The sequence below is a fragment of the Netta rufina genome (assembly GCF_964035555.1).
Source record: "Netta rufina genome assembly, chromosome: 2".
Lineage (NCBI taxonomy): Eukaryota > Metazoa > Chordata > Aves > Anseriformes > Anatidae > Netta > Netta rufina.
Genome location: NC_140124.1, coordinates 34,579,018 through 34,602,700, shown reverse-complemented (window position 1 = coordinate 34,602,700; position 23,683 = coordinate 34,579,018). Strand labels below are relative to the sequence as shown.

General features: G+C 40.3%; 1 protein-coding gene across 3 annotated transcripts in view; it reads left to right on the top strand.

The window, feature by feature from the left end:
• The first annotated feature begins 3,585 nt into the window (after positions 1-3,585).
• The window catches only part of OSBPL3 (oxysterol binding protein like 3), an 87,953-nt gene continuing 67,855 nt past the window's right edge, over positions 3,586-23,683 (top strand). For 2 of the 3 annotated variants that reach the window (XM_084281296.1, XM_084281294.1), the window contains exons 1-3: positions 3,711-3,774; positions 4,071-4,199; positions 23,507-23,633. The gene's annotated coding sequence lies outside the window, so the exon portion shown is untranslated. Of the gene's footprint in view, positions 3,670-3,710; positions 3,775-4,070; positions 4,200-23,506; positions 23,634-23,683 lie in introns of those variants that run through there. The other variant, XM_084281295.1, reaches the window with a different exon arrangement.

The window sequence follows — 23,683 nt, the reverse complement described above, 5'->3', positions numbered from 1 at the left end:
TTCCCCCACTGCTGTGGAGCTCTGACCACCAGAAAAATGAAAGTCAGAATCAAGACTCTGAAAAGTATTTGCAACATCTCATGAATTTTGCAACACAGGTGATATGCTTGCACAAAGGCATTGCAGCATCAGGCACTTGAGAGGTAAACTTTGCCCCTCAAAGGTATTTGGAAGGGCTCCAAAGGGAGTTTAACGAGGCTCGGTCTAGTTGGGAAGCGAGAAGAGCCAGGAAAGAAGGCCCAGACACTACAGTCATGAGAAAAGAGGGCTGGGCAGATTAGGGAGATGATAGGTAAGTGTTTAGAAATACCAGCAAGACACACGAAAGCTAATGCCAGTAGCTTGCATAATACTAGCCTGTATATGCAACAGGATGCTGGTGGTATTTGCCAAAGAATTGTCAATGGGATAGAAGGCTCCTGAGTGGTCGCTGAGAAGAAAATAAAAGGTACTGGCACAAGGACAGAAATGACATAATGGGGAGGGCCAGTAGTAAAATAATAATAATAATAATAATAATAATAATAATAATAATAATAATAATAATAATAATAATAATAATAATAATAATAATAAAAATAAAAATAAAAAAAGGTACCAAGGACAGATTTACTGCTGCTCACACCACCTCAGCCAAAAGGATTCTGATAACCATATTCTTCTGCTGAAAATGTAGAAGGTCTTCAAAAGATTTTTCTTAGTTATTCATCTCAGAGGACAGGACATAACTTGTATTTCACAACAAGCCTTTCTCTGTCTGTTCCATATCCATGCTATAGGAGCTCGTTCACCAGCATGAGACTAAGATTGCTTGAACATGAAAAATCATTGCATGATATTGAGTTCAACAGAATCCTTTTCATTGCACTCACTGCAAATATTATTGTGTACTGTCTTTACAAAACCACAGGAAAGAACAAGCTAAAAGGATGCACCTAATGGTGGAGTTTTAATTCAGACCATGCAATTTAATTATGCATTATATTAGATCAAAGGGAAACTGAATTAAAAAGAAAATACCTGTTGGATCATGGAGATTGGAGTTCCTCTTCTTAATAGCTCTGGAAAGATTACAGTGTCATGAGGCTCCATCACGCAGAACTGAAAAACCAAAGAGCAAGGATAAATCGAAGGTTAAGTGCACAGGGCTGGGGAACACCCTAACCACCTTCTTTTTACTAATACAAACCGGATGGCTTTGTGTTGATGGATCTATTAAAAAAGAAAAACACCAATCTATATTCAGACAGAGGCTTTCTGCCTATATATTTCCCCTGATGTATGCAACCACCTTTTATTTTGCCATCTCAGTTAAGGCTCACATTATTTCTCTGTGCTTTGATTTTCTAATAGGAAGAATGATCTTACTCCCAAAGGGCTTCCTATTAATTCATTTTTAAACTTATTTTTAGCCCAGGAAAAACACCACTCCAATACTGGTTTTATTTATTTATTTATTTATTACTTTTTTTAAAATTTTTTTTTTCTGAACAGGAGGGCTGAACAAAAGGAAAGGAAAGAAATCCACAGAAGGATCAAACTCCCTCCTGAAGTAGCTGTAGTTAATATATCCCAAACATGTTTGGCCCATGTTTTTTGCTGTGATAAACTTAGGAACAGTGATTGTCCTTAATGTCTCAGGAACCCCAAGTAGCTTGCTGTCTATACAGCAGTACTCAAGATGGAGATTTTAAACTGGAAGAGGATTTGAATTTTGCTTTTTTCATTTCCTTCTCCTTGCAAGGTCTAGAGGCTATTCATCATCAAAGAGCCACCCAGTTCCTCTCTAAATCAAGAAGTGGTCTGAGTTTGGCTTTAGTGGGAGCTCGAGCAGACCCCACATGCATGGTACTACCTACCAGTACATTAGTACATCATGTGATTGCCAGAAAGGTGCCTCACCAACACATTCCAGCTGCCTACATTTTTCTTAAAAGATTTGCTGCAGGCTACTTAGTACCATCAGTTCAATAATCATGTTCATTAAAAGTACAGTGCTAGTTTTTATTTTTGTTTGTTTGTTTGTTTGTTTGTTTCTCCTAAAACTTGTATTTATAAAAGCAATTTTGATAAAACTTGAAATGTAACAAAATGGTATATGCTATTTTTAGATTCTAGTTGTTTGCAAACTGATAAACACCCTCCAGCAAAACCTGAATTCCCACACTGCAGAAACACAAAGCTACATTCAATAACATTACCAAAAGTAAAACTGTTTTGTTGCTTTTCATTGACTTTGCTCATTGACACTCACTAAAAATTGCTCCTCATATAAAAATGGGCATAAGTAATGCTGAAAAAGCAGTATTCCAAAGGCCCTGTCAATATTATTTTCAAGTACATTTTATGATCTATATGAACTAAGGCAAAAATAAGTATAAAAAAAACATTTAAAGGTATTAAATGGTATGGGATGCTTTATTGCCTATGGCTTGGGAATTCTCTGCCAGACCCTGTTCTTATAAACATGGTACTCTGTGTCATCTCATAGCCTTTTAGCAAATGTGGTTTCATTCACAGTGCAAGGTACCACCCTGCAGATGGGCTCCCATCCATGAACGCTCTCCCTGCCTTTTGGGATGTCACTTGGAATGGCTTTCCCAAGCACTCCCACCCTGTTCTGAGGCAGTGTAAAGGAAGAGGAGGTTTTCCAGAAGGTTGCCCAGGGCAGTGGTGGTGTCACCATCCCTGGGGGTGTTCAAGGAAAGGTTGGATGTGACGCTTAGGGACATGGTTTAGTGGGTGACATTGGTGGTGGGGTGATTGTTGGACCAGATGATCTTTAAAGGTCTTTTCCAACCTTAATGGTTCTATGTTTCTTTTTCCTGTGACCACTGAAGTAATGAGAAGCACTGAGTGCAGGCTGGGTAAGCATTTGGTTAGCTTGGGGCCCGCGATGCTGAGCTGGGAAAGCTAGGGGCCCCTTCCCTCCCCTTCCTCTCCTGATCGAGGATTAAACCACACTTTGCACACGAAAACCACACAAGCTCTGCGCCAGGCCACATCCTCCCTACATCCTCACAAGCAGCAACCATTTCGGAAAGGCTTCACACACACACCACGGGGATCATGGAAACAGCCCAGAGCACTTCGAACAGCTTGGATCTCATTAGTCCCTCCAGCTGTTTCTTCTTATACAAGGCTCCGAGGAACAGGCAAATTTTAGGATGCGGGGTTTTAGGGTGTGAGGTTTTAGGGTGTGAGATTTTGGGAAGTGACATTTTGGTATGTGGGATTTTGGTATGTGAGGATTTAGGATGTGACTTTGGGATTTGATTTCGGGATGTCACATTTCGGGATGTCACATTTCGGGATACCAACGGGGTCTGTACGTGTCTGAGGGACGAAGCCTCCGCGCACCTCCCCTCAGCGCCGGCCCCCGCCTCCCGCCCCACCTGCCGGTGAGGCCCCGCCCGTGACGTCACGGAAACACCCCGTTTCCCCCCGCGATCGGCGGGGAAGCGAACGCGAGCTTTCCTTTGGCCAGCGCGGCTGCCAATCAAGCGCGGAGGTCCCGCCTCCCTCCTCCCCTCTCCCCCCCTCCCCGCGGTGCCGCTCGTGTCCGTCCGGCCGGAGCCGAGCGGAGCCGAAGGGAGCCGAGCGGAGCCGAGCGGCCGCCCCGCGCCCCCGCCCTCCCCTCCGCTCCCCTGCCCGCCGCGCCCGGTGCAGGTATCGCCGCTGTGCTACGTTAAAATAAAACTGAATAAATCCCGCACCGAGCCGGGGGGACGCCTCCAGGCGTGTTTAGCTCCGGGACGGGGCTCGTACCAGCGGGTAAGGGGGATGCCCCCGTTGTTCTGGTGGCGCAGGGCAGTGGGTTAAGCCCCTTCAGCATGGCTTCCGACGGGGTGCGACAAATTACGAGCAATTTGGGGACAAATTACGAGCTATCTGGGGGCAAATTACCAGCAATTTGAGCGCTGAGCTGCTCCATTGCTCCCAGCTGCTCAGTACAGCTCACTGATGCTTGGTTCTACCGGGGGGACGTGCGGGGTGGCTGGAGAAAAGGGCATTCGGTAAATTTACTTCTTCCTTGTAGTGTAATTTGCCTACTTTGCACTTTTTTCTAGGCCTCCGATGACTGTCACGGTGCTTTTTTGCTTCTCTGCTCTCCAGAGAAGGGACACAGGCTGTTGCTCCATCCCTTGACTTTAACCACCGAATTGGGAACGCTTCACTCTGCTTCATTTCATCAGCCCGTAAGTCCTGTTTGGGCATACACAGCGTCATTTATCTTATTTTCCAGCCTTTTCATTGAAAATACGTCTGTTTTTAAATCTTAAGTAATGCTCTCGAGTCTGCACTCCAATGGATTAGGCTGAATGTTACCACCGTGCTTCCAGTGCGTTGGCTTTGCAGTTCCTCGTTTTGGTGCTGTTCCCCACCACGCACACAGTGTTGGGCCCGCTCCTGTCCCCCTCTATCGTTCTGTACGGTGTCTGGGTTTGAATGCAGGAAGGGTGGGAGGGGAACTTTAGGGATTGGAGATGCTATCTGTGTACGAGCATGCATGTGTGTGTTCTGGGGGTGGTGCTGAGCAGTTGTGGTCAGGCTGAAATTACCAGCACGTTCGCTAAGGACAGGAAATGATGCTGAGGCTCTGATAGAGTTGCCTTATTGCAACGCTGTGTGTGTGGCTAGCTCATTTACTTTCGCAAAAGTAAGTATGCGGTATTATATACAAAACCTCCTTTTTCTGGTAGCTGTGTGTATGTCATCTTACAGAATTGGGTCTAGTTAAAATAGCTTCTATTATAAACCAATGCGTGTATGTCTAATAGGCGTGTATCTAATATTTCCTTCATTAGTCACATTCTGTTGGTTTTATTTCATGCTGTGTAGAAATTAGGGTGAATTGTGACATTCTGGCAGTCTTGGATCATATGGTTTCTAATTGTAAGAATGAGTTTTCAGTTGCTACAAACAGTGCTCTAAGCAATTCACGTATGAACTACTCTTTCAACAGGAAGGCTTTTCTCATTTTGTAGCCGATGCACTTCAGGCTTAACTTTGACTTGCTGCTGAGGTCTTTGAGATTCTCAATTTTGGTGTGTGTCTTCTGCCTCTGTGGTTATGCTGAAGCAATGTACTTTGGGGACATGCATCATTTTTAGTCGCATGCAGCTGTCACTTGTGGTACCGGTATGTAAATCCATGAATAATATGTCTGGAAACAAATGTTCTATTGCTTCAGTTTCTCATTTATCTGAAGGATGAGGAGGTTTTGTGTATGTAACATTATGTCCTCTTGTGGGTGCCTGTCTTTATTCTGCTAACTTAGAAATTAACACTGAGGAAATGTATTTTAATTACCTTAGAATAATTTTTGCTGCCTGCCATCGAGGTTAAGAGACGTGGGTGTTGATGGTAATATGACAATATAAGTAAAATAGGAAACATAATAGTTGAGAAACATACTGCTGTGGGTATGCTCTTCGGAAGCAGGATATCATTCTCCTTTCAGTCTGTTTTAGCTTGCTTCTCCTGCAAAGTTCCTGAGGCTGCTTGTGACTTCCATGTTGCACATATCATATGTTCAAGAATACCAGATTCTATTATATATGAAGTTATGACATGAATTAACACAGTATTTTATTGTTAGTTCAGGATTCTGTCAACATGAAACTCATGGCATATTGTTTCACGTTGCTTGAAACAAACAAACAAAAAGTTGAGGACAGCCTCAGTGAAGGAAGAGAACTTGCACAAATTCTTTTTCTATTTTGAGTGTCCAAACTGAGGTGCTCGTTACATGATCCAAGTGCTGGGTTATTTTTTTGTTTGTTTTGTTTTGTTTTTTGGGGGTGTCTTTTTTGTTGTTGTTGTTGTTTGTTTGTTTTGTTTTTGGGTTTAGCACAAATTCAGTGACAATTCTGGTAAATGCATTGTTAAGTAAAAGCATTGCGTGCTTTAAGAAAACGCTAGCTGAGATTGAGAAAAGCATTTGATTAGCCCAGTGCAGCTCAGCATTTACCGTCCTGCCTGTCTGGTGTGCCAGAACACCACTGACTCAGTGCAAGCTCCTTAGGGTAGGAGTCACGTGTTAATATATAGCAGTAAGCACAACAGCACTTAATTCTATTTCAGTGCCTTGGTGTTCCATGCCACTAACCACAAAAGTAGGAAGAACTGAAGCTGAGCCACTTTGGTTGTGGAAGGTGCTGAGCAATGTGTGCAGTGCATGTTTGCTAACAATTCTCCATCTTTGGCTGAAGGCTGAACATGTGGTTCTTGAGTCTTTTTTTCTGAGGAAAACAAATAACTGTTAAGCATGACTTGATAGGAATCCTTGGTATGTGCGGTGGAAGAGAGTGAGAGTACAAGATATAATAAGAGTGAGTACTGTATATAGGAGTGAGAACTGACTTTCACTGACCTTTGAGCTTTGAGCTGAAACAGTGCATTCAGAATTGCTAGGAGTTCCTAGCACTCAGAGGGATCTCCATTCTTAAGAACTGTACAGCTGGCTGTAAGAAAGCCTGATAACAGCGGCTGCATAATACCATTGGGTGAGTCACAGAAGGAGGGCAGCATACATGATTCTCCACATGCCTCAGTGCTTTTCTTTTCAGCTTTGTGACAGTTTAAACTCATTTTGAAAAATTCTTCCTTTGTAGTCATTATACAGCAAGTTAGCCAAACTGCATTCCCTGTCTGACCAGGAGGCGTGTCTCTATTCATGTTTCTAGGTTTCTCACTTTCAAGTCGTGTTGTTAAGGTACAAGTACCTGGCCTGAAGGTTCTCTCTTTCAGTAGTGGGGGGTTTATTGGTTGGATTGTATTAGGTTGGCAAATACAGCTGCTGCCATGTCAACAATTAATTTTTCCAAATGTTTTCTTTAGCACTTATGTTAATATGGGTGTGCAAACAAACCTACCTTTCTTCTGCCTGCTAATGTAATGCATCAGTTGAGAATTGAAATCTTTTATTTTTGATTTATCTCCCCATAATGCCAAGTTCTTAGTGATAGCTTCAGGTTCTGCCTGTGTGTTGGTTAAACCGTAACATAACATATTTTTGCTGTGATTTTTTTTTAAGGTGTACAGTGCCATAATTGTCTTGTCACTTGTGACATAATTGTCACTTGTATTTAACTGCTGCTCTTAGAAAGAAGATGATAACAATCCAAAATACTAAAGTTGAGAAACTAATCCTTGTTTGCACCAATGTTTATTTTCTTTTTTTTCTTTTTTTAATGTTAATGATATGCACTGTACTTGGGTTTCAGTAATGACTTCTTGTTGTTGTTAGAAAAATTTGACACATGGGGCTTTCTGGCTGTGTGGTGTATCCTCATGTGAATGTTTTTAGACTGGAAGTTTGAAACATTTCCCTGGCTGAACGGTAGTCTTATCTTAATTTCTGCCATTTCCGTTATTGCTACTTGTGATAATAATGCCATGACTCTGCTTTCACTGTCATCTTACCTGTTGTGGCCATCGCTTAAATCACTTTGAGGTCACCTTTCTCTGTCATTCTCTTTTATTCCTCTTTTCCCTCATAATTCTGTAGGTTTTTCCTAGTCTCAGCGTGTATGCATTATTATTCTGTTATTTGTCTGTTCCACTTTCCATATAGTTGCTGGTGAAACTGAATGAAACCCCAGGTCTTAGCAGTTCCAGTAAAGAACAACTGTGTGGGCATACTCAGTTGCCTTAAGCATTTTCTTCCTTCTGCTTGGACAGTAGCTGAAACCACAGAAGAGACAAATTCTGAATGGCCTGTCAGTCACCAACAGGCCTGCGTGTGTGGGAGACTTTATCCTGCTCAGTGCACAAGCCCATCTGTGTCATTCTTAATTCTGCGTGTTACTGAAGGTTAAACCCTGCCCTTCAAGTTTTAAAACAAGCAGAGCAGAATCCTGGTCGCTGGCGCTGCTTTCTTCCCTCTCTGCAACCAGTCGCTCGTATTAAAAAAATTTGTTGAAATGTCTTCCTCTCCTCCAAGTTATTTTATGTTTTTTGTCAGTGTGTCTAGAAAAATAGCCTTGAGAAGCGGTGGAGGGAGTTTCTTCGTAGTTTTAACACCCTGAGTGAAATGTACAATTGTTTTTATAGCGGAGCTTCTGCTGTCCTGTCTGTAATGGCAAGAGATGGTGTTGAAACCAGTTTTGATAAGTTTTGTTGTCAAAAGGTTTTCACCGCTGCCTCAGGCTGTGAAGCATAATAGCAGTGTCTCCCCTGAACATCATGCAGAGCACGTCGTGCTCATATTGGCATCTGGAACCACGCTGGCTGCAACCACAGTACTAGCAAAGGAGCTTGTTTAATAGTCTTATAAATTACTGTATTCTGACAGAGCGAACAGCTCCCTCGTTTGTTTCCAGATCCCTTGCTTGTGACAAACCCAAGTGCTGAGATCCCGTAGGTGCAACCGTGACAGCACGAACTGTGAATTGAAGTGCAGCTTGTAGTGGCGGGGCAGTACGGAAGTTTCATTATGAATGAGAATCAGTCACTGACCTTTTCATATCTCTAATTTAACAAATAAAAGTAAGAAAGGAAGTGTCTGTTTTCGGTGGTACCGCTTGATCGCTTTAGCTAAGTAAGCGTAAATTATCAGTGTCAATGGGGATCCCCGAAACACTGGTGATTACCATCTGCATACTGAGGAGCTGATGATGTTAACTCCAAAGGATGTGGGCAACGGGGAGTCTTTGCTATTTTGTAGAGATGACTGTGGTAGGAGTGTGGTGCCTTTCTCAGGTTCCCTCCCTGATACTGCGCCGCTTGCCAGCCACAGGCAGGCTGATACTTGCTGACAGATACCTTTCTACGGTTTAGTAACTCTTTACTTTTTTTTTTTTTCCTCTCTTCCCCTCATGGGATGTATCTGTGTCTGCAACTGAGTAGTATATGACCCCTCTGATTTTGGGAATCCTGCAACCATTTGGGTAGCAGATGTTCCAAGAACTTTCTGCTGGCCTTAGCATATATCAGGCTATTTGGACCTGGTGTTATTGCTAAAAGATTGCAAGTCTTTGCTTTCTAAGTAAGTGATGATGAAATGAAGAAATAAAGACTAACAACTAGGGGGCGTTACTGAGACTATACCTAAAGATAAGATTTCTCCTTAACTTTTTTGCTGGTGAGTAAGAGTGATCAATAAGCCTGTGCGGCCTACCCTGGTGCTGTGATTAAGCTTCTCAGAACAGCATCCTACTTGCTGTTACTGTCAAACAGGGTTTGTGGAATCACTCAGAGAAGTTATCTTTAGTATCCTTAAAAGAGAGCATTCTGGTAATGGTTTTGTCCCGTCCTACATCTTAACAAGAGACAATGGGCACAAAGCAAAGGAGCATAGGAGGTTCCATCTGAACATGTGGATTTTTATTTTTTTTCTACTGTGTGGGTTACTGAACACAGCCCAGAGAGATTGTGGACACTTCATTCTTGGACATATTTAAGAGCTCTCTGGACATGGTTCTGGGTGACCAGCTGTAGGTGGCCCTGCTTGAGCAGGTCAGTTGGACAGCCAGAGGCCCCTTCCCACCTCAGCCATTCTGTGGTAACTAGTAGTGTGTTTTGGGGTTTAGCTTAGTGCAACTCTGCACTGCAAACTCTGTTAGATTTAGAGTTTGGGGGGAAGAGTCACTTGCAGACCTAGCATTCTTTTCCAGTCTTGCATGGGTCAAGAGTGGATCGGAGCACTGCACATCTTTGTGGCTGGATTACATGTAACTTTTCATACAGCAGGGGGGCAAACATTGTTGGAATAGACTATTTCTGGAGGATTGCTGGTGTATCTGACAGAAGATGATTTCCAGAAATAGAACTGGAACTAATGGGGTTTGCTGATACTATGGCCAGATAACAAGGAATTTGCATATGAAGACGGGAGAATCTAGGTTAAATCTACTTTTGTCACTGAACTCTAGCAACAGCCATGTTGGGAAAGAAAAGTTGATACTTCCTGAGAATTTTTTTGACTAAGGCCCAATAGAAGAAGGACGAGAATTTTGCTATAGGTCTACACAGTTTTGTTATGTCCTGGCAAGAAAGTTACAGGCTTTTGGGAAGTGAATTCAATTGGTGTACCCTTAGTAGCATCAACAAATATTCTGAGGGCACACAGCTGGGTTTAGATTCTTGGGCTGCATGACGGGGCTGTTTTGCAGTGCTATTGTTAAGCTTCCAGGTTGAGGGCTCTAAAGGGAAATGAAATGCAAAATTTGCATGTTGAGTGAAAAATTGGGACAAAGTATTACAATTGCTTCTTGTCTTCCTTAACTGAAAGGTACTGATAATTTATGCTGACTGTTGTGAGTTAACCCCCACAACTCACCCCCAGCTAAGCACCACCAAAACCAGAAAGCCAAAAAGTAAGCTAAGCCAGTACAAAACCCAACATTCATTTTTTCCTGTAGTGGTCATGATATCTCTCAATTCATTTTCAGATTTCTTACTGTTCTTCAAATCTATGTACCTTGTCTGTAAGGTGATAAAACCAGCAGCACTCAATATTATACTAACATTATGAACCTTATAAAACTGAAGCTCACTTACTGAATATCTCCCAGTGCTTAGAGTGTTGCAAATGTGGCCAGCAAGGCCAACAAGGCCAACGGCATCCTGGCTTGTATCAGGAACAGTGTGACCAGCAGGGCTAGGGAGGTGATCGTCCCCCTGTACTCAGCTCTGGTGAGGCCGCACCTCGAGTACTGTGTTCAGTTTTGGGCCCCTCGCTACAAGAAGGACATCGAGGTGCTTGAGCGGGTGCAGAGAAGGGCGACGAAGCTGGTGAGGGGCCTGGAGAACAAGTCCTACGAGGAGCGGCTGAGGGAGCTGGGCTTGTTCAGCCTGGAGAAGAGGAGGCTCAGGGGCGACCTTATCGCTCTCTATGGGTACCTCAAGGGAGGCTGTAGCGAGGTGGGGGTTGGCCTGTTCTCCCACGTGCCTGGTGACAGGACGAGGGGGAATGGGCTAAAGTTGAGCCAGGGGAGTTTTAGGTTAGATGTTAGGAAGAACTTCTTCACTGAAAGGGTTGTGAGGCACTGGAACAGGCTGCCCAGGGAAGTGGTGGAGTCCCCATCCCTGGAAGTCTTCAAAAGACGTTTAGATGTAGAGCTTAGGGAAATGGTTTAGTGGGGACTGTTAGCGTTAGGTCAGAGGTTGGACTCGATGATCTTGAGGTCTCTTCCAACCTAGAAAATTCTGTGATTCTGTGATTCTGTGAAATTGCTGAGAAAGGGGAACTTAATGAAGTAAGAAACTGTTATAAATAAAGTTCTTGCCTTTTAGCTGATGTCCAGTACATACAGTTGAAGCAAGCTTTTAACATCCTATTTCTTGGAATAAGAATAAACATACGCTGCTAAAATGATGTGCTTTTTTTTTTTTTTCACTTAATTCACTGAATAAATATGGAACTTCATGTCAGATTCAGAGATATTAGAATTTTCCACAGAATAGCTGAATCACAGGCTTCTTTCCACACACAAACTTCTTATTTTTCCCTGCATTATACTACACAGTATCATATCCTTTGAAGTTCAGCAGGATCAACGTTTCTACTTGCAAATTAACAGCAGAACTGTCGCCAGGATGTCACTCAGGCAAATGAGACTTTTAAAAAAAATATATTGCTAGGCTTTCACAACGTGGACTATTTGACAAGAGTGAGTAGTAAATTTTTTTCCCCTCTTTTATTGTAGGGACACTTAAGTATTCAAGGTCACTTTCTTCTGGCATGTCATATTTGTGGAATTGCTGGTGTACTGAAGATTCCTTATGGGTGATAATATTACATTTTAAAAGATCAAATTTCAAGTAACGGGACACCAGTGAGTATTTTTGAATAAGGTCATTGTTTTTATCAGGTGAGATTTAACAATCTGTTTTTAGTCCTAGTTGATGAGTGTGATAAGCTGAACAGGGAAGATGCATCTTCCCATTTATTCCTAGCTGTTTCTTCATCCTTGCTTTAAAGCAAGTGGCTTCCTTGATTCCACAGTAATTCAGTGGCTGTATCTGAGTGTCATTAAGTGACTGGATGCTCTTGCTTTGGGAAATACTTGTGGATCTTGTCTGTGATGGTGGCCCCTTCCTACTGAAGAGGCATGGGGAGATCTTTGCTTTCGTGGCATGGCTCAGTACCTGGAAACATCCACATCTTCCTAACTGTGGATGCCATTTCAGCCTTGGTATTCCTGACACAATGACAGTTCATAATGAAGTACCAAATGTTTGTTGCCCAACGAGCTTGCATTATTTGCTTTCATATGGCTAGAGTGCATGGTTAACATAAAAACATCCCATGTTTGGGGTGGAATGAGAATTGTTTGCTTCTGATGTTCTCAAACAAAACTGTCAAACAGTATTTTAGTGTGCAGAGTCCCACTGAAGAATTATCTTTGCTTGCAGTTAAGTGAATTTTATGTTCTGAAACTAAAATGTTGTTTCTCAAATAATAGGAAGGTGCAGTGCCTTTTTCAGTGTGTCCTGTCTCTCAGCACTCACATCTTGCAGAACTTGAATTCATAAGGGAATCTCTTTCTGAAGGACTGTTGAGCAATGAAACCAAGTGCATTGCCACTTGATCAACTGTGTGATGGGTTACTTAGGAGAGAGAAGGAGGTGTAGGCTGTGTATCAGTTGTTGCTTGCTGTTGTATCTATCAAATTGATCTTTGTTGCCTGGCCTGGTATGATTACAGCTGAGAAGAAGGGAGGTGTGTGGTAAGGGATATAGGGATGATAGGTGGGGAAAAAAGACTTTTATTTGTGAATATACATATCTTTAATTCTCACCTCTTATTCTGGTTAACCAAACTGCTTTTTATTTATTTATTTATTTATTTTAATTTTTTTTAACTTTCCTGTGTTTCTTTCTGGGTCTTGAAAATAATCAGAAATCATAATCTGGGTAGACTTGATTAATAATAATAATAATAAATTAAAAAAAAAAAAAAAAAAAAACAGCTGATGGAAAAGAAGCTCTAGTGAGTCTTATCACAGAATCACGGAATTTCTAGGTTGGAAGAGACCACAAGATCATTGAGTCCAACCTCTGACCTAACACTGTGTCAGTGTTAGTGACCTAGCACTGTGACTATGTCAGTGCTGACTGAGTTAATGGTTTACTCTTTGTTGGATCTGTACAGATAAAGGTGTATATTAAATTTCTGATTATTTTAAAATAGTCTTAGGGGGAAATGTGGAAAATGTATTTTAGAGCTGTCTGGGTTTACAGGTTGCATTGTTAAGGTTTACAAGCTGAAACATAGGAGAGACTTCCTTTTTTAAAAAAAAAAAAATAGTCTGCCAGATTTCTCTTGTCATAGTTCCGATAGCATGGACTAATTGTAAGGAAATATGATGAAGAATTGGCATGTCTGTATGGTGAGAAGCATGTTGGACTACTTGTTAAGAATGGGATGAAAGGATTTGGGCAATTTCCCAAAAGTAAAACTTATATGTGCTGTTTTGCCTTGCACTGTTTGTAATGTGAGCCAAATAGCTTGTACAGTAAGGAAGAAAGAACTATGTATTCATTTAATTTAGATAGTGTAAATTTAAAGAATTCAATCAAATGAAAAGGTTTATGTACAACATAATGAAGTTAAAATTTTCATTGTAATAACTCTTGTTGCTTTGTTTCGGGGAGTTGAAGAAAGCTGTTCTGATCCCTGCACTGAGATTCCCAAATGCTTGTTTTTATGTATCAGGGTTCCAGAGTAGTAGGTGCCTCTGAAGGTGCCTCTGCAGTAGGCATCTTCAGGAAGACAGGAACATGCAAAATCTTTGAAAATTTTATCAAATTAAGAAGAGATCAACAAATCTCAATTTTGGAATTAATATAGTAAAAGCTACATATGCTCGGTAGCCTAAAGATAGATTCTAAAAAGTATTATTTCCTTGATCTGACACCTTTTGAATTTAATATTCCATAATAAAAAAACACCCTATGATAAATAATGACAGAAAATCATACAGAAAAGAGTACAGGTGCATGAGTAAAACTGAAATAATTCATTTTTACTAAGGGAAATTCTAAAAATATTACATCAAGGACACTTGGCAGAGCAGGTTAAATCACCAGTAGATTTTTAAGTGGTATATAATGGTATTCTTACTCAAAGTGTCTGTACCTAAACTTCATATGACTGGAAGAGAAGCCCTGGATACTCATCTTTGGTATTTCTGTTGCAGTCTATAATTCTGTATAATCCCTTTTGTAAACTGACAAAGCATCATCTTAAAAATAGTTGGAGCTTTGACCTGGTTGTCCCATTAACAGAATATTTCAGAACTTTGTTGCTTTGACTAAAATGCTATTCCAGGATTTGGGATAAATGTATTCACAGCCAGTCTGTGCATGTAGCTAAAATTAGTGTTTTCTCTCACCATTTATAAGGGCACCTGTATTCCCTCTGCATCTTTGTTTTGCTAAGCTAAACTGGTTAACTCCTCTTTCTGCTCTCATAGGAACGCTCTCCATTTCCCCATCATCTTTCATCTCTACTTGAAGAGATGCAGAGACTCTAGTGATTGACTACATACACTGTGATATTCACTTCAGCAGGATACTCGTTGTCCCCTTGCAGAAGAGTACATTTATCTCTTATATGTCTTACGTGCTATTTTTGGCTTCCTGACCGGATCAAGTGCTAACACTGCCTTGCACAAAGTTTTTTTTTCCTTTTAAATACATCTCTATATTATCTCTGTAGAAAATGCCTTACTTCATGTCAAAGGATAGCTCTTTGTTTTCAAACGTTCATCAGATTAATAATTTAGTGAATCTGCAATCATCTCAAACATGCAGGTACCTTTCCTTCCTTGGTTGCTCCCGGCTGCTCACAGCAAAACTTGTGCTCACCCTGCTCCTCGGGTTGCTGGCCTTGCCTTTGGGACTTGAGAGCTGCAATTCATCTCGCTGCTTCTGTTCGTGTGGTTCCTTCACCCAGTGTTTTGGTTACTTGGTGCATCAGAGGTGCCTCTGTGCTTTTTGTCAGCAGCAAATTTCAGCAGATGCTTCAATTCCTTTGCCACTGGTAGCAGGGCTAGTGAATAAAACCAGCCCCAAGGCAGTTCTTGGCAACCTCGTATGGTGATCTCTGTCCAGCCTGGTATTTTCTAATTACCTTCTCTGACCAGTTGCTTAGTTACTTTGCAATTCTGCTGTTAAATATAATCATTTCCAGCTAGTATTTTGTATGCAGTTGTCAGGTCCAAATGATAATCTACATATTTCACTCACTTCTAATTGTTTTAAGTTCATTTTATAGCATTGATTTTTGATATTTTCATTTGAGTCTTTGACTTGATCTGAAATCTTACATGTTACTCATTGTAGCCAGCCTGATTGTTTTTCTCCCCTCCCTAACTCTGAAGTGTCCTGTTTGCTCTCCTATCATAACTTACCTCCTACTGTGTGTGTGTGAAGGGGGAGAGCTGTTGTTTGTTGTTTTTTTTTTGTTTGTTTGTTTATGCTCGTCTGCTAAAAATGTATAGATTGTTTCTTTTTAGATGTGTCTATAAGGTAAGGGTGAGGTAGCCGGGTCACCTGCGGATGCATGAAAGTTTTATTTGCAACTGTGTACAATTTCCTCTGCCTCTTCTTTCAGAGACCTGTAACAGTGTTGCATGGTTTCCTCAATTTGTGCTGGAGAAAGCTTTTAGTTCTGATCCCATGTCATAATTTCCAGGCCTGTTTCGTAGTAGGCATCCTGTCTTTGTTTCTGTACTAGGCGATAGTCATTGCCAGGTTCCTTCTTTGCTTAGTTTCAATGTGTTGTTGAAGAACTTAATTTTAAATATTTTTTTTAAATCATTTTTTAGAATGTTTTAACTTTATTCCTGCCCTTTAGCATATGAGGTGAAACTTCTTTAATCAATTCCTTCCCTGCGTTTTCAGGAGGGTTGGAGAAGCTTTTTATCTAGTTAGGCTTCTTTCATCTCACGAGCTGTCTGCCGTATGCTACACCCCGCGAGTCGCTTCCAGACCCATTTCTGCACCTTAAACGAGGCAGCACCTCAGCATTTCTGATTCAGACAATCTGAATTCCTCAGCCCACCTGACTTCAGCTAAATCCTTTTGCTTATTATTCACTTGTTGGAGAAGTTAATCTCTTGTAATGCACACTTCCCTGTAATATTTTTTCATTCTAATCAAATCTGTACCGAGGCTGGATTTTGTGAATGTATTGCAGACTCACAGCACTCTGAGCATGGCAGTCCTTCTTTAAGTGCATTTTTGGACCCAAATAGATTCTGTTCTTACTTCGCGGTGTTTTATTTATTTATTTATATATATAGTGTGTGTCTGTATATTTTAATCTATCACAGTTTTAAGTTGTGTAGATATGCACCACCCCAACATCTACTTTTGACTTCTCTGAATAGCATAGGCTTTACATAAAGCACATATGTGCTTTAGCCACCAAACCTCTGTTGTCCCTGTTATATTTAGCTTTATATTTAATAACTACTTCAAGTTACTCAGTTTTGTAGAACAGGCTTTTTCTATTCATTTTTATTCTTTTATTTTGCTTACTATTTTGAATGAATCTACTGATACTTCAAAACGCTTCATGTGGTTGTGTAAGTTTAACTGGACAGGCTACTTATTTGTCTGACCCCTGCTCACATCCACGTTAGGACTTAGGCTTTTATGAAACAATCAGAGAGAAGAATCTTTCATGGCCACATCCTCATCTTTCTCTGCAGGTACAGTGAAGTTAGGTGTCAAGACTGGGCACCCACGCAACAACTCTCACTCTCATCTCTAAATCCCTTCTTGGGTATGTCACCTGTCCCAGAGGGTCAGTGTCCTTGTCTCATGAACAGAGTCCATCAGCAGGAAAGTCCTTTTTCCATAAGTAGCTCTGAATACTCTGGTGTTTCACCCAACTTTCTCTCTCTTTGTTATTTATTCTGTGTCTTTATTAAATCCCTTGAGACATAGCTGGATCAACTGTTTAAAGTCTCTCTACATAAATAATCCTCATGTGTTTTTGTTGTTGTTGTTCTTCACTGTTCTGTTCTCGAAGTATAATTTAAGAAACCTTGAACACCCAGGAAAAATAAGCTTCAAATCAGCAGGGGAACACCTAAAGTGCAGGGAGGAGGGAGAAAGGCTTGCATGTGTGAATTACTTGATATCTGGCAGTGGAAGCATTCACTTAAATGGAATAAGATATATATCCATCTGTCTACCTAAAGTCACATTGAAGTGCATTATCTATCTATAGACAGATTATATATAAATATATCTATGGGAGAAAGCATATATATATATGCTTTATATATATATATATATATATATATATAAAATGCTATCAGTCACATTTAAGCAAGTGTGTGTATGTATATTTATTTCTTTCCTCATAATGCCACATACATTATGTGGCGTTATGGAGCTGTTGCCAGCATTTTTCAGCAGCTATTGTTACAGCTGAATGAGGCAATCTTGCAGGTCACCAAATGCAGAGAAAAGAAAAGAATCTGGTAAATAAATAAATTCTGGAATGTGTAGAGATGTAGTTGGCCACATCCTTCTCTGGTTGCCTCCTCCCACAGGAAAAAGTCTTTGAATAAATGTTCTTTGAGTAGATTATGGGTTCTGGAAGATGGAAGAAATTTATTCTCATGGATCCTGTTGTTTTAACATAATTGGTTTTTAATTAATTACTTTTTTCCATGGAAATTCTGTAAATATTTAGGCTTCAACTGTCCTGACCTGAGGCTGAAGGTGCGCTTTTTTTTTTTGTGGATTTTTGTGTGCGTGTGAGGCTAAGAGGAAAAGAAGAAGGGGTTGTACTTACGTAAGCATTCTAATTTTGGAGAGGAGAGTAAAATCTCTCCAGTATTACCAGTAGCAAGAAAACAAATCACCTTTTTCTAGCATCTTTTCTCTCCTGCTAATCTTCAGATCCAGATTTACTGGACAGTCACATCAGGTTATCACGGTTGCATGTTTCCTTTCCCAGACTAATCCTGCATTTGCTTTGGCTGATGTCCCCTGTACTTCCGATTCTTTCTCTTGTGCATTTTTGCCCCTCAACCTTTCTTAAAAGGCAGTGTGTGGTTTTTCTCTTCTCTCTGCACCTTATGCAATGGATTTAAATGCAGGGAGAGGGTGGGATGTTGCTTGGTGCCCCAGCCTTGTATGCTGAGAACTTCTGGGTCATACCAGTTAGCATAGAACATTTAAAGTGTGTTTGTCCACCACAGGTGCATGATGTTTGCTTGGTTTTCTGAAATATTGAGCTGTACCAAATAGGCTGTTGCAATTGGCAGGGTTTTAAAACAAAAATGCCTTCTGTAAGAGTGACAGAAGGTCTGTTACACAAAGCCTCTAGAGCATTCGTTCCTATTTTTGACATTATTTACCCACATTTTAGTCTGTTACTTCGGAAAGAAAAATTTCAACGGCAGTGAGTGGTGACACTGCAACTTAGAAATGGAGAAAGAAATCTGTCCTCACCTGCCTTGACAGCAGGGAGTTGTTCTTCCCTTCTCCTGCTCTGTGTCAGCTTGGCTGGCAGCAGAGCAGGGATGTTCTGGTGCAGAGCCTCCTCTTCAGGAGGAGGCTCGCCTTCAAATTTCTCTCAATCAGCACCAAACAGGCGTGGTTCCTTTAGCCTGTTTTATCCAGCCTGGTCCTCCGCTCAGAAATGGTAGGCAGGAAAACTTGTGGGATGCTAGCTTTGGACTTGTTAGGTGTCGTAGGTATTTCCTGGCAGCCCTCCAGCCGGTGCTCCTACAACATGTGCACAGCTCGGTAACGCAGGCGAAGCTGGGGTTTTAACTAGCCCATCTTTTCAGCTCTAATGCTGCGCTCAGTAATTCATGTGGTCTGATGAATACTTTATTTTTTCTTTCTGTATGTAGCAATACTATTTTTGTCCCCACTCACCACAGACAAGGGATGAAGACGACCGTAAATCTTAAAAACAAATTTATTTATTTTTTTTTTTTAAAGAAGACTTCAGCTCAGTAAAAAGAGCAGAGGTTGGGTAAAACTAGAGAGAAAAGGTGAAGAGGAGGGGGTGCAAGCAGGTGATGGGAGGGGTGTGCGGTCACGGGAAAGATTGCCACTGCAGCAGTGGCTCCCTGCTTCTTGAATTTGAAGAACAGTGGGGGGAACTTCAATTGCATAATGACCCGTAAAATGGAGGTTAACAAAAATGCTGAATCTGCAGAACATATTTCTAGGTATCAGCCAAATTTTCAGCCTGAAAGCCTTTATCAGCTCAGAGAGGGAAGGTAAAGCCTGCTACATAAAACTTTCACAGTTACGTTTTTCAAAATCCTTATTTGGTGCAAGAAGGCAGAAGAGAACTTGTTCCATGCCTGTATCGGGGTGGTGCAATCTGCAGCTATAGCAGATTTGGGACTCCCTCATGTGTGTCATGCCAATACAGCAGCAATACAGGTAAGGGTCAGGCTGCATGCATGTGCAGGAGACTCACCCTCCTGTTCCTCCCTTGGGGTGCTCACCTTGGCAGTACATGAAGAAGCGAGGGGGTGCCAGGGAAGCTTGCTGGTGAAGGCAAGATTTTGGCTGGAAATATTGGGCAAGGGAGACTCAGCACAGTCTACTAATTCAGCAAAGAAACAGAAGAGTCCAAAAAGGAGCAGATACGGTACGTAAATGGAAGCAGAGTGGTGGAAGAGCAAAGCGAACAGCAGCCTGTTGAAACCAGTCATTCTGTACAGATGTTTGAAACTCTTAAAAACTTAATCATCGTTAAGGTTTGCTTCCTGTTTCTTAGTTGCGATACGCGACTGTGTGCCTATCTGCTTTTTCGAACTGGAAATTTTTTCTCTTCTTGAAAGACAGAAAAGCTGCAGGGAGCTATTAGATTCTGAAAGTTATATTTAGCTGAGAGCAATTAAAGCTAGCACTACATGATGACATTTGTAACTAGCTTATCCATCATGCAAACTGTAAGATTTTAATGTTTGGTTTCAGTCAGGCTTGGCATTACTGACAGCTTTTGCTCGCATGCATCAAACTGAATTTTAGAAGGCACGTCTATTGCAGAACAACCCTGGCAAGATGCTTGCTTTCTTACTGGTGCTTTGTTCCTAGCTCCAATTTCGGTGCAAATCAACATAATTCTGCACTGCTTCCAAAAAAGGGGTAGTTGTGCTCTATGGGTCCTGTCTGCAGCTGCTTGGTTTGTTCTTTTTATTGCCTAAATTTTGGCACAAACACTCGCACAGCGAACTGGTTCAGCTAACAGTGCGGCTAAAAGTCTGGCTTTTTTCCTGCTTGAGTTATGAGCTGGACTAATTTCCCAATCTCATTCCACTCTCTGGTCGTGTTGCTACTGGTTTTGCTAGGAGTTGCAGCAGAAACAAATGGTGAGCTTGGAGAAGGGAGAGAATTGCCTGGTTACTCCTGAAGGGCCTGGTTCTGCCTGCTGCAGACTTGTACCCATCCACATCTTGTTGCCAGATCAGCTCTTAGCTTGTTGCAGCTCTTCCAGAAACACTTAGAAATATGTCTCTTCTTTAGGACTGGTACAGTGCAAAACAGCTTAATGAATTGTGGAGTTGTGAAAAGGTCAAGTATTGCTTTTTATTTTTTTTTCCTTGGGTACCAGATAATTAATTTCCTCTGTTCTGCTTTAAGTGAGCAGCCCTCTATGATGCTCACATGAGCCGTAGTCACCCGCTGAGAGTGAAGTTTGTTGTTCCATTTGTTGTTCTATTCCACTGTATCACACCGTAGTTTTCCTAATGTCTGTAAATACAACAGTGAGAAGTTCTACATATTGTGTCTGCACAAATACAGCTTATATTTTCTTTCAGAAGTACAAAAAAAAAAAAAAAAAAAAAAAAGAAAACTGTAGATCAATCAACAGGCTGTCAAGTGTTGCCGTTAATCTGGTCAGGATTTCCCAGATTATTTTAGGAGTGTGTTTACCTGCCTTGCAAAATATTCAGAAAGATTTTTTTTTTTTTTTGGTAAAAAATAGATTTCTACCTGTTGGCCTATTTTATAGGTAAGTTGTGAAAAGGACAAACGTTCATGAGCTGTGTTTAGCTCTTTGGTCATACCGTTATCTATATAGCTCCTGTTTTTGTCTTTCAGATTTAGAATCTGATCCGTATTTCCTGAGAGCAGAGAGATTTATTTTGTGGTATATTCTGCTTTTCCCCATAAAAAAAAAAAAAAAAAAAAAAAAGGAAAAAATGTCTGAATTGCTTGTGCTTTTAATTTCTCATGAGGGCTTTGTTCTGTGTTCTTGTTGTTGTTTTGTTGTTGTGTTTTGTGTTTTTTTTTGTTCTTTTATTAAAGTTAGAATAGCCTTACCACCAAAACCCTGGAACTGTGCCTATGCTGGTCAAGTCCCAGGGTCTGCCAGTGCATCCCTCTGCCTGTTATTTTATTAGATCACTGTAGCACAGAGAGGCTGGGGTGCAGTAGGGAACATGGGTGCATGCTCCCTACAAGCTACTCTTTTAGGACTAGCAAGTTGCAGGAAAAAATTCTTTCTGAAGGAGGAGGATTTATTACATTACAAAAATACAGAAAGATTGGAAGAACATCCATTGGCCCTATGGGGCAACTAAAGTGTCATGTTCCTATAGGGTACTTTCTATTTGAGTGTGATACTTAATATATTCTTGATAAATAATGTAGCTTTCTCAAACTAACCAATATCAGATTACTTTTTTCCCCTCTCTCTGTTACTTTCTTCATACAAACAACGCAAAGAATTAAAGGCACTATTTTTCAAAGTTAGATATTTGCTTGTATTTTTTTTCTTGTTATTTATTTATTAATTATTAGAAGCTTATCATAAGGTTATTCTGTTGCCTTAACCACGAGAAGTTTTTAATGCGTGATTAGTTGGAAGTTTTAAATGTAGAACAGCTTAATTTTTGAGATACTGGGAAAAATGCCAGCCATAGATTTGGAAAAGTCTGACTAATAAAATTGTAAAGCTGGTTCATCATTCAAATATGTTATTATTTCAGCTGCCTCTGCCCACTACAGGCTCCTACAGGCTAAAAATGTCAATGGGCTGTTGCATTAGTACCTATTTTAGGTCCCTAAACTTAAAAGGCAGAACAAATGAAAGAACTCTGATATTTTATTTTAATCTAAAGTTAACACATCAAGATTTTTTTTATTTGCAACTTTAACATCTTGATTAGTATAAAAATACAGAAGCTCATATGTTAAAAGATCAAGTCCTAAAATTAGATCACAGATGTTTAGATCCCAAACCAGCTGGGGGCGGTGGCATTTTCAGGAATGTAACAAATAGAAGAAACAAGGAATTAAGTATAAACATGAAATTAGGAGTTATTAAATACAGACAATTGGTAAGAGATGGTAAAAGTATTACTCAAAACTCAGCAGGTTGAAAACAGGGAAAAGGATTTTTATTTTTATTTTTTTTATTCCCTGGGAAACATGCTAACATTTTAAGAATAACACTTAAGGGCAGTAATGCCAATAACTAAACAAATGTAAAGTGATGTAGTTGCGCTACTAAAAAGAAGCTGTATGGTAGTTTATTCACAGCATTTAGAAATAATGACTAAGAAAAAAAGTTATAACAGCTAAAACTATATATATATATATATTTATATTTATATTTTTTCAAATCTACGTAGCAGATAAGTTTTGAATCAAGTGTACATATGATTTGATGAATTTTCTTCTTTCATGTTGATCCTGAAGAAAGATCAGGAAAGCCTCAGAGCACTGGGAGAAGCTTAATGATGGGCCAGCTTTTATAAACAGCAAATAATTTGTGGTACCCAGATACTGTTTTGCCTTGTGCTGATTATAGAGTTCTGGGAAGATTATCATAGATATGGGAACTGGCTTGTTTCAATGGAAATTGAAATTTAATAATCATAGAATCATACAGTCTACAAGTATAGAAATAAGTGAAAATATCTATAATTCTATAATATCTATAATTTCTATATTCTAATATAGAAATAAGTGAAAAAACCTTTTTAGCTCAAATTGGTGGTATTCTGATTGTCCAGAGATATTGTACAGGCTGCTAAAACTGCAAAGTTGGTTTGTCTTTAGAAAAAAATGTGTTTGAATAAATGTTAAAACTGCATGTTGGTTGCTATAAAGCAACAGCTGAATAATGATAAGAGTTTGTCAAAGACAGTAGTGTACCCCTGGTATCTCTTCCCTTCTTTTTTATTTTCTCAAGATGTGTGAGAGGTTTCCCTACCCTGTAAGTAGAGTTACACCTGTTGTGCAGAATCCTGGATCCTTTGGGCAAGAAAGATTTCTGTTACAAAATGTATCACTGTATTATTGTGTTAGTAGCCTAAAATGTAGTTGCTTTTTTATATAGGATAATTTTGCTAACCTGAACTTCTAATATACATATATACCCTTCAGGAGAGGAAGATGTAGTCATAGATGCTTTATTTTATGGGAAGATTTTAGTTAATGACAGCAACAAAAAATTCCAGATATTTGTAGATCATATTTTGTATCTCTCTCATGCTTCCCAGGTATGGAAGGGTAAGTTTTATTTTTCACCTGATTTTTTGTTTGTTTTCAGATCCAGCAGCAGACTCATGTGAGCATGCCAGGTTTTGCCTGATGGAATTGCTCAGACTTCCAGTGCTCTGAAAGGGAGAGGAGATTTGGATTCTTCATGGTCAGCACTGAGAGATTGCCCATTCACTGTAAGTCACTCCTTATATTTTGGATCCCTCTTTGAGTAGGGAAGTAGAAG